General features: G+C 39.0%; 1 long non-coding RNA gene across 1 annotated transcript; it reads right to left on the bottom strand.

Annotated features, from left to right (window-relative positions):
- Nucleotides 1–1,713: 1,713 nt before the first annotated feature.
- On the bottom strand, nucleotides 1,714–7,968 carry LOC102076497 (uncharacterized). Its single transcript, XR_267070.4, has 3 exons — nucleotides 7,860–7,968; nucleotides 4,964–5,052; nucleotides 1,714–1,988 (listed from the first exon to the last, which is right to left on the bottom strand). It is a non-coding gene; the product is annotated as an uncharacterized LOC102076497 (long non-coding RNA).
- Nucleotides 7,969–9,558: the final 1,590 nt, after the last annotated feature.

Genomic DNA, 9,558 nt, shown 5'->3' on the forward strand with positions numbered 1-9,558 from the left:
CATTTTCCAATTAATAAATTAATTAGTTTGCTGCATTTATGTCATTTTCTTCTTTGCATGTTTCCCCTATTTTCCCCAAATGTATTTCTTTGTCTATCTACATCATTTAGAGATGTGGAGATACTCCTTTAGTATTCAAGTGACAGATGTTAGCATAACTTTCATTTCAAATATCAATTTGTCAAACTTTATATATTTATTAACACCTATAAATATTTGCAATTGTTTTTTACTGCAAATAAACATCACTTCTTCATTTATTAATTCATATGTTTATGTATTTTTAAACTATCCAGTTTTAGTTATCTATATTGATATTTTTGATTTGATACTTTTTTTTTTATTTGATCATTTGTGTACCTTATTGACATTTTTCTGCTGGGCTATTTATTTACTTGTTTCTTTTGACACTTTAGATCTTTAATTTATTGTTGTCAAAATAAATGACAAAACAAAATGATTTGAACTGATTTCCATTGTAGGTGAATTTTTAAAAACACAATTTCCTCATAAATTTTTTAAATCTATTACTTTATAATACAATATAGAGACAAGGCTATTTTGAGAATTATGTTCCTCTAGAACGACAAGTTTGAGTCAAGGCCTCTTGTCCCACTCGACCCAATCAGCACAGGTCGAGGAGTTTAAAGTGTGGAGGGGAAGGTGGACTGAAGGACTCTGGGTTCAGCTTTGAGGTTGAGCATCAGGCTCTGTGAAGGGATTAAATGAAGAGCCTTGTAAGGTGGGCTTCAGCGGGCAGAGCAGCCAGCATTCCTTCTGCTACAGCCCGTCAACTGCCACCTCTTAAAATCGGACAGGCCGATTGTGAGCAGCACGCCTGGGCCTCCGCCTCCACCTGAGGATGGAGCCGGCTTCTACCACGACTCACCCCATGGATCACTCTTAACGATGCGAGCGGTTAGATCTGTGTAATGTTGTTTCCTCGCTTTGTTAGCAACAGATATGACATTGAGGATTATCCAAGGATGAGGAAAAGGTGTCTGTTCTTTCCACCGTTTGGACATTTCATTAATTCCTCTGTTCCTACAACTGTTTTTAAAGAGCTGTCAAACTTCCATCCTTCTCTTTTTGTCTCACGATGGAGGTGAGTCACACTTCCTGATGACGTCAGGATCGCCATCTTTAGGGAAGTAGTTTCGCCAGTCACCGGGAAGTGACAGCGAGGAAGTTTTTATGACTTTTAAAGCCTCTGATATAAACAGAGGAGGTGCCACATAAATTTTTCTCCTCTGTAATGCTGTATGGAAGACCAAAGCTGCCAAAAGATAGAAGCAATAACTAAATCACTCAATGAAAAATGGATCAATATATCAGAAATCTTTCTAACAAATGGATCTAGATTTAGTAAGCAGGGCAAATTACTGTGTGTCTGCAAAACTGATTGGTGTGGAAAGTTCACCATTTGATCTGCTGACCATGTTCAAACTCATAAAAAAAACCCCCAAAAAACAAAAAAAACAACAACAGTTGCGTTCAATAATTTGCAACCTAGGCCACCAAAAGCAGAACAAATCAGACGCTGAGAGTTAGAAGCTCATGTACCAGTAAGTGTAGCTTGTGTTTTATGAACACTATCATTTAAATATGCCTGTGATAAGAGGGGATTTTGGCAGACAGAGAAAAACAGCTTTAGTATTACATGCAAGACCTCTGTATAAACCTGAAATCTGTCAGCTGACCTGTTGCATGTGCAGAAGAATTCAGATGTGTTAATGCAAGGAGTGTCCAACCCTCAGTCACTTGGTGGCAACAAACAGAGCAAAGTATGAGCAGGCATTACTCAGTCAGACTTCACAGTCACATCAACAGCTTTATTTTATATTTTGATAAACATTTCAGGATGTTACACAACAGATCCATGTTGCAGATGATGATGATGTTGCAGAGCTCTGTGTGTGCACTTTTAAACCGTCTCACTGAGGAAATCAGCGGTTGGAGACCACAGCATGACCAAAATTAAATGCAATCTGTTTGTGATAATAAACACAAATATATTAACTGCGATTAATCTTCATACACAGAAATTCACATTAACTGCTTACATTCAGGGTGCACCAGAACCTCTTGTAAATTAGTTTTGATGCATGCTCAATCATCCAGGTAAGTAAAACCCAAAAAGTTGCTTCTGTTCATCTGGATGTAGCGTTTTCAATGGGAGAAACGTTTCCTCACTCATCCAAGTGACTTCTGTAGTCTCTGATTGCAGGTTTCCCCAAATCTTATAAACAGTACCTTTGCACTTGTTTGTGCATAGGTACTGCACAACGTACTGCAAACGTACTGTGTGATGAACAGAAGCAACTTTTGGGGACTCTTAGAAATTCCTCTACAAATAGTGACGTAGTTGCTGCAGGATTTCAATGTAACTGCCAAATGACATAAGTGCTTGGCCACATTTCTTTAATATATGAATGTAACCAAAATATAACCAGCTGGAAACCAAATTAGTCCAGTCCCCTACTCCAAAGAGACATGTTACAGGTAAATTGGACTCATTGGTCCTGATTGCAACATCTGTCTACAGTACATTTATAAATTAGATGCTAATGATTTGGAAACCTTTGTCAAGCTGTCTGAGAGTGATTGCAGTCAGTCTGAGTCAGAGTGCAGTTGTTTGGAAACAGGTTGCCTCACACCAGGTGACCTGTGCAATCATCTAGGGATCAAAACTGGCCACCCAGATGTAACACCCTCGTCCTCTGGGTGGCCAGTTGGTTACCGCAACTACTTGCAATCATTGGATGTTTCCTAGTTGCCGGGAGGTTGGCATCATATTTTTACTCAGTGTGGCTTAAGCACTGTAGATTGATTTCTCTGTAGAAATATAACTGAAAACCTGAAAACACTTCCAACCCCTCGGCTCAATAAAAAAAAAAGAAGCTTTACTTACTGTAACAGTTTTCTCCACAATACTTGAACTCATCCACACAAGTCATTTATAATTCACCCTTTTCCTGCTGAGAGCAATGGGCTCAGGTCTGGAGGTAGTTAATAACACTGGGCTGTAAACAACACCCCAGTGCCAATGAACTCAATGAAGCCAACAGAATATCTTGACTCATGTTCAGTCATCCAGGTAAGGAAATCTTAGAACGTTGATTCTACAGGGAGTGCAGAATTATTAGGCAAGTTGTATTTTTGAGGAATAATTTTATTATTGAACAACAACCATGTTCTCAATGAACCCAAAAAACTCATTAATATCAAAGCTGAATGTTTTTGGAAGTAGTTTTTAGTTTGTTTTTAGTTTTAGCTATTTTAGGGGGATATCTGTGTGTGCAGGTGACTATTACTGTGCATAATTATTAGGCAACTTAACAAAAAACAAATATATACCCATTTCAATTATTTATTTTTACCAGTGAAACCAATATAACATCTCCACATTCACAAATATACATTTCTGACATTCAAAAACAAAACAAAAACAAATCAGCGACCAATATAGCCACCTTTCTTTGCAAGGACACTCAAAAGCCTGCCATCCATGGATTCTGTCAGTGTTTTGATCTGTTCACCATCAACATTGCGTGCAGCAGCAACCACAGCCTCCCAGACACTGTTCAGAGAGGTGTACTGTTTTCCCTCCTTGTAAATCTCACATTTGATGATGGACCACAGGTTCTCAATGGGGTTCAGATCAGGTGAACAAGGACGCCATGTCATTAGTTTTTCTTCTTTTATACCCTTTCTTGCCAGCCACGCTGTGGAGTACTTGGACGCGTGTGATGGAGCATTGTCCTGCATGAAAATCATGTTTTTCTTGAAGGATGCAGACTTCTTCCTGTACCACTGCTTGAAGAAGGTGTCTTCCAGAAACTGGCAGTAGGACTGGGAGTTGAGCTTGACTCCATCCTCAACCCGAAAAGGCCCCACAAGCTCATCTTTGATGATACCAGCCCAAACCAGTACTCCACCTCCACCTTGCTGGCGTCTGAGTCGGACTAGAGCTCTCTGCCCTTTAGCAATCCAGCCACGGGCCCATCCATCTGGCCCATCAAGACTCACTCTCATTTCATCAGTCCATAAAACCTTAGAAAAATCAGTCTTGAGATATTTCTTGGCCCAGTCTTGACGTTTCAGCTTGTGTGTCTTGTTCAGTGGTGGTGGTCTTTCAGCCTTTCTTACCTTGGCCATGTCTCTGAGTATTGCACACCTTGTGCTTTTGGGCACTCCAGTGATGTTGCAGCTCTGAAATATGGCCAAACTGGTGGCAAGTGGCATCTTGGCAGCTGCACGCTTGACTTTTCTCAGTTCATGGGCAGTTATTTTGCGCCTTGGTTTTTCCACACGCTTCTTGCGACCCTCTTGACTATTTTGAATGAAACGCTTGATTGTTCGATGATCACGCTTCAGAAGCTTTGCAATTTTAAGACTGCTGCATCCCTCTGCAAGATATCTCACTATTTTTGACTTTTCTGAGCCTGTCAAGTCCTTCTTTTGACCCATTTTGCCAAAGGAAAGGAAGTTGCCTAATAATTATGCACACCTGATATAGGGTGTTGATGTCATTAGACCACACCCCTTCTCATTACAGAGATGCACATCACCTAATATGCTTAATTGGTAGTAGGCTTTCGAGCCTATACAGCTTGGAGTAAGACAACATGCATGAAGAGGATGATGTGGACAAAATACTCATTTGCCTAATAATTCTGCACTCCCTGTATTGAGTCATTTAGATGAGTGACAAAACAGAATAATTTTTTTGGGGAAACCAACAGAACCACATCATCTGCAAATAGCAGAACCCAGATCCCGAGACACCTAAAATCAAAGAGTAAATAAATGGTGGTGGTCTTAAAGTAAGTGAGCTAAGTTTAAAAATAATCTGTTAGCACTGACTTATGGTTTCACACAAGACCTTAAACCCCAGAATCTCATCTTAAATTTATCCATTGAGCCATCACAGCAAGCATTTTACAGACTTTGTTCCTCTTACCTCAGGAGACTTCTGGAAGCTTTTCAGTCAAGAAACAAACTTCTTCCACTACTGTCTTTTTCCTTAGTTAGCATGAACCTAAGACACACCTGGAAAAACCAAACAGGATTTATGAAGCTGTAGGAATAATGCTAGGACATAAATGCATACATCCACATGTTTGTGACTTTGGCCACTGTCTTTCTTAGAACAGGAGAAAATCACAGCAGCTCTGAGAACAAGCAAACATCTTTCACATGTCACACATTTTTCTAGGAACATTAGCGGTCGCTTCTCCACTTCCTTTAAACTTCGTTCTGCTTTTTTTTACATCAAGTTTTTAGCAAATTTTTTATTCTCTAAATTTCTGAGGATTAAAGCTTGTAAAAGAGAAAGAGGTCTTCCAGAAAACTCAGAGTCAGAGATTCTTATTATATATTATTTGTCTGTTGCACTATTTCTTTTTTATTCATCGTATATATTACATTAGAAAAATATTACAATTACAAATAATTAAGGAGGACACAAGCTGTCAAAATAAAATGAATAAATAATTCAATAAAAATGATAACATTTAATGGAACTGATTTATTTCTAAAAACATGACAGTCAATACTCATTTCATTTGGCTATGTATATATATTTCCTGGTATGGTATGGTCCTCTGAACAGTTGATGCAGAGATTCATCAGCTACTGCTGTGGCATTTAAATGGGCTGTAATCTGGGGTGCTGGTAACTGGCAGAGGTGACTCTTGGTCTTCCTTTCCTTTGGCCGTCGTCATGTCAGCCAGTGTCGTCTTAGCTCTTGTTTGGTTTTTGCAACTGCGCTTGGGAGCACATTCAAAGTTTTAGCAATTTTCCGGACTAACTGACTTACAGTTCTCGAAATAATGATGGACTGTCGCTTCTCTTTACTTAGCTGGTTGGTTCTTGCCAAACTATGAATTCTAACAGTTGTCAGATAGGGCTGGCAGCTGGCACCTGACTTCTGCACAACACAACCTCATTAAGAAGGCAAGAAATTCCACAATTGAACCCTGACAAGGCACACCTGTGAAGGGAAAACCATTTCAGGTGACTACATCATGACTACATCACAGCTCAATGAGAGAAGACTAAGGGTTTGCAACGTTGTCAACCAATCAAAGGGTGACTACTTTGAGAAATCTAAAATATAAGACATATTTAGAGTAATTTATCATTTTTTCTTTGCTACATAATTCCATATATCTTGCTTTATATATTTGATGTTTTAAGTATGCATCTACAACATAGAAAGTAGTAAAAATAAAGAAAAAACATTGAATGAGAAGGTGTGTCCAACTTTTGACTGGTAGCGTAAATTAGATGTACATGAAAAACAGGGGGCAGTGGGGCTACATGGTTGAAAGTTTTCTGGTGTTCACAACTTCTAAAACTTGCCTTAAGCCCCAAACAAGCATTTTATTTGTAAATAAAAAAGTTGTGATAACCAGAGTAATTAAAAAAACTAAAAAAACATTTATAAAGCTTGATCGGTAAGTCGGTGGTTATATGACTCACTGCACTGACTTAAAGATTGACCACAGACAAAACCAGAAAGAGTTGCAGAAAGATCAAAAGATTCAGCAATGCTGGTAAACTTAGTGTCACCCAGTTGCAGGGAACCTTGATGTCATTTTTGACAGTTGTGTTTCAACAAGCTTTTTCCATTTAAGGGGCCTCAGGAAGGTGAAAACTTGCCACCCTCATCATGACTCTGACGAAATCGATTCTTCATCACTTCTTGATTAGATTCCTGTCAATCTTTGTATCTTAGCCTCGATCAGCTGTTGTTTTGCCACTACTGGCTGGAAAAAAATGCCACATCAAACCTGTACTGATCTCCCAGTAAGTAACAAGCAGTAAAAAGTCATTACTGCTTGTTTTTTAAGCGTATCAGTAGTCTTGTGCTATTTAACTGAACATTTGCAGCTCTACACTCCTGTAAAGAGCTTTGATGTCTACAAAGTAGCTGCTTAAAGGTTCCTAGATCCAAGCTAAAAAGCAGAGGTGACAGAGGCATTTCGATGGTGGCGTCTAATCTTTAGAAAGCCTGACTTTTCACATAAGAGCTGCCCAGTCACTCCGTCTTTCTAAAACGCTCTTAACAACCTGCTTCTTCTCACTGTGCAGAATATCTTTACTTTTCATTGTGCAAGCCCAGTCACATACATATTTGTTTTTTGATGTACGACAGGGCATTATGTGCCGTAGTAGCTGCATATGCAGCAGTTTTAAATGTGCTATAGAAATAATTCAATTCACTTTTATTTATATACCACCAAATCACAACAAAAGTCAACTCAAGTTGCTTTACATTGCAAGGTAAAGACCCTAAGATAATACAGAAAACCCCCAATAATCAAATGACTATTAGCAAGGGCTCGGCGACAGTGGAAAGGAAAAACTCGGGGTGATGGGCAGCCATCTGCCATGACAGGTTAAGGGTGAGGGAAGAAAGACATTACAAGGTTAGGCAAATGGAGCACTGACTTATTGTATTAGAAACATTAAATCTTTGCCCCCCAAAATGTGTAGGGTTACATTTACTCTTTTATGTGCACATATTGTTGGCATCTTCTCTTAAACTGAAGAACATTTTCAAGTTTCTCAGGGGGGTCAAATAAAGGCACTCTCCTGTAGGAGGGAATCATGTTGGATTGTGAAACTGTTGCATGAAAGCCAAACATCACATTAAAAATATATGAAACAGGCAGTCTTAAATAAAGCTTTGACCTAAATTTATAAGCTGTTCAACCAGTAGTGCGGCCTAACTGTAATCCTAACCCTGACAACAGTGGTTAAATAATTATAAATGTCCAGCTAATCCAGTTTTAAGGTGCACAAGTTCTGACTCCTGTGAAGATTAACATAACGACGAAGTGAATACGCACCAGTTCTTCCTGGTACTGACTGTTTCGCTTCTCAAAGTGAGGTTCAAAACATCAACAAGAAGTTTGTTTTTATGCGTCATCCCCTTGTGTTTGTGTTTGATCTGCGCTGGACTTCTTCCTCATGTTGTAGTGATGCCATTGCTGCAGGTCCTGACTCGAGTTTACAGTAACTGTGAGGCGTCAACAGTGTTGCTCAATCTGTGGACTTCCTTCAGTGTGCATGATTGCTGTGTTGTAACGCTGCTTACGCAGTTTTTCTCTCTCTGCGTTGCTTTTGCTGCATGTCTCATAGCAATGTGTGTAAGATTGTGTTGCAATGATAAATTTGCAAAGAGTGCATGGATTTAATGCACAGTTACATAAACCAAAAAAGAAGCTGATCCAGTAATTTTCATCTTCTACTTACGAGGAAAAGGATTACATAATCAAAAGAGCTTTACCTCTGCAGTCTTCAGTGCAAATCTACTCTCTGTCTGTACTTTTCCACACAGAACAGTATTTAAATGTTTTTTTTTTAAATAATCCTTAAAGCTTTGATTTCTACAGATGCATCCATATGAAAACCAAATATTCACGTTCAGTCACCTTGCAAACCAATGAAAGTGAGAAGCTGACCATGACATCATTTTAAAATATCTGCTGCACAAAGTATCGCACTGAACGGCAGAACTATCATTGTCCAAAGAGGAAACTGTCCTTCATCTTCTGAATGTGGTGTCCCACAAGGATCCATTCAAGGTCCTCTTTTATTCTAACTGTACGTCATATCTTTCAGAAACACTGTATTCTAGATCTCAAATCCTGGATGGCAGAAAACTTCAACCTTCAACCTTCAACTCTTGTTTTTTTCTTTATAAATATTTGTTCGAACTGTAGCAATCCTTGAGGGTGTTTCCTTCTTGATTTTTAATAATTAAATCAGCAGTGTTGTGCAGGGTAGTTGAGAACCAACCTCTAAATTAATTTAAATAAATTAAAACTGGTTTTACTTCTTAGAAAGAGCTCTCCACATATTTATCACCTCTCAGCTGAAGTAATGCAACTCTCTGCATATATTCAGGTTGTCCAGTTCCATCTTTCTTGATTGCAAAGTGTTCAAAATGTAGCTGCTCAACTTCTGACTGGTGAAACGAAAAGATTTAAAGTTTTACTCAGTGAAGTGGGTCAGCTCAGCAATCTACTGCTCACCTTCTTATCAGATCCTGTAACATAACAGTAGCATATCTCCCCTGTTCTGGCCTCCCTTCACTGGCTTCGACTTTGACTCCATCTTTATAAATAAAGTTGGATTTGCTTTGAGAAACTGCGGGTTTTGACACTTTAGTTTCCACTGGGCTTCACATGGGCTTTCCCGAGGTTAGCAACTTAGGTGTTGTGCTGAATAGCTAGGGTTAGCAGGTAAGCTAGTGGTAGCCAGAAATTACTGGTCCGGGCCCAAAGTAAACGTCATATCTATGGTCTTCAGGACCAGCTGGACTTTTCCAACAAAAAACAATAAAGTTATGAGCCACATCAGTGTAAATACTTGCTAGCATCATTTTATTCAATGTTATGACTGCAGACACATGTATATATTGCTGATGTATGATGGAGGCTCTTGCAGTATTTCAAACAGTCAGGAAAGTGAGAATGAGGAAGCAGAAATAAATGATGGTGTCTCTGTGAGAGTCCATGATCCTTTTCATGTGCTTCCCTTTGT

The sequence above is a fragment of the Oreochromis niloticus genome, linkage group LG23 (assembly GCF_001858045.2).
Source record: "Oreochromis niloticus isolate F11D_XX linkage group LG23, O_niloticus_UMD_NMBU, whole genome shotgun sequence".
Lineage (NCBI taxonomy): Eukaryota > Metazoa > Chordata > Actinopteri > Cichliformes > Cichlidae > Oreochromis > Oreochromis niloticus.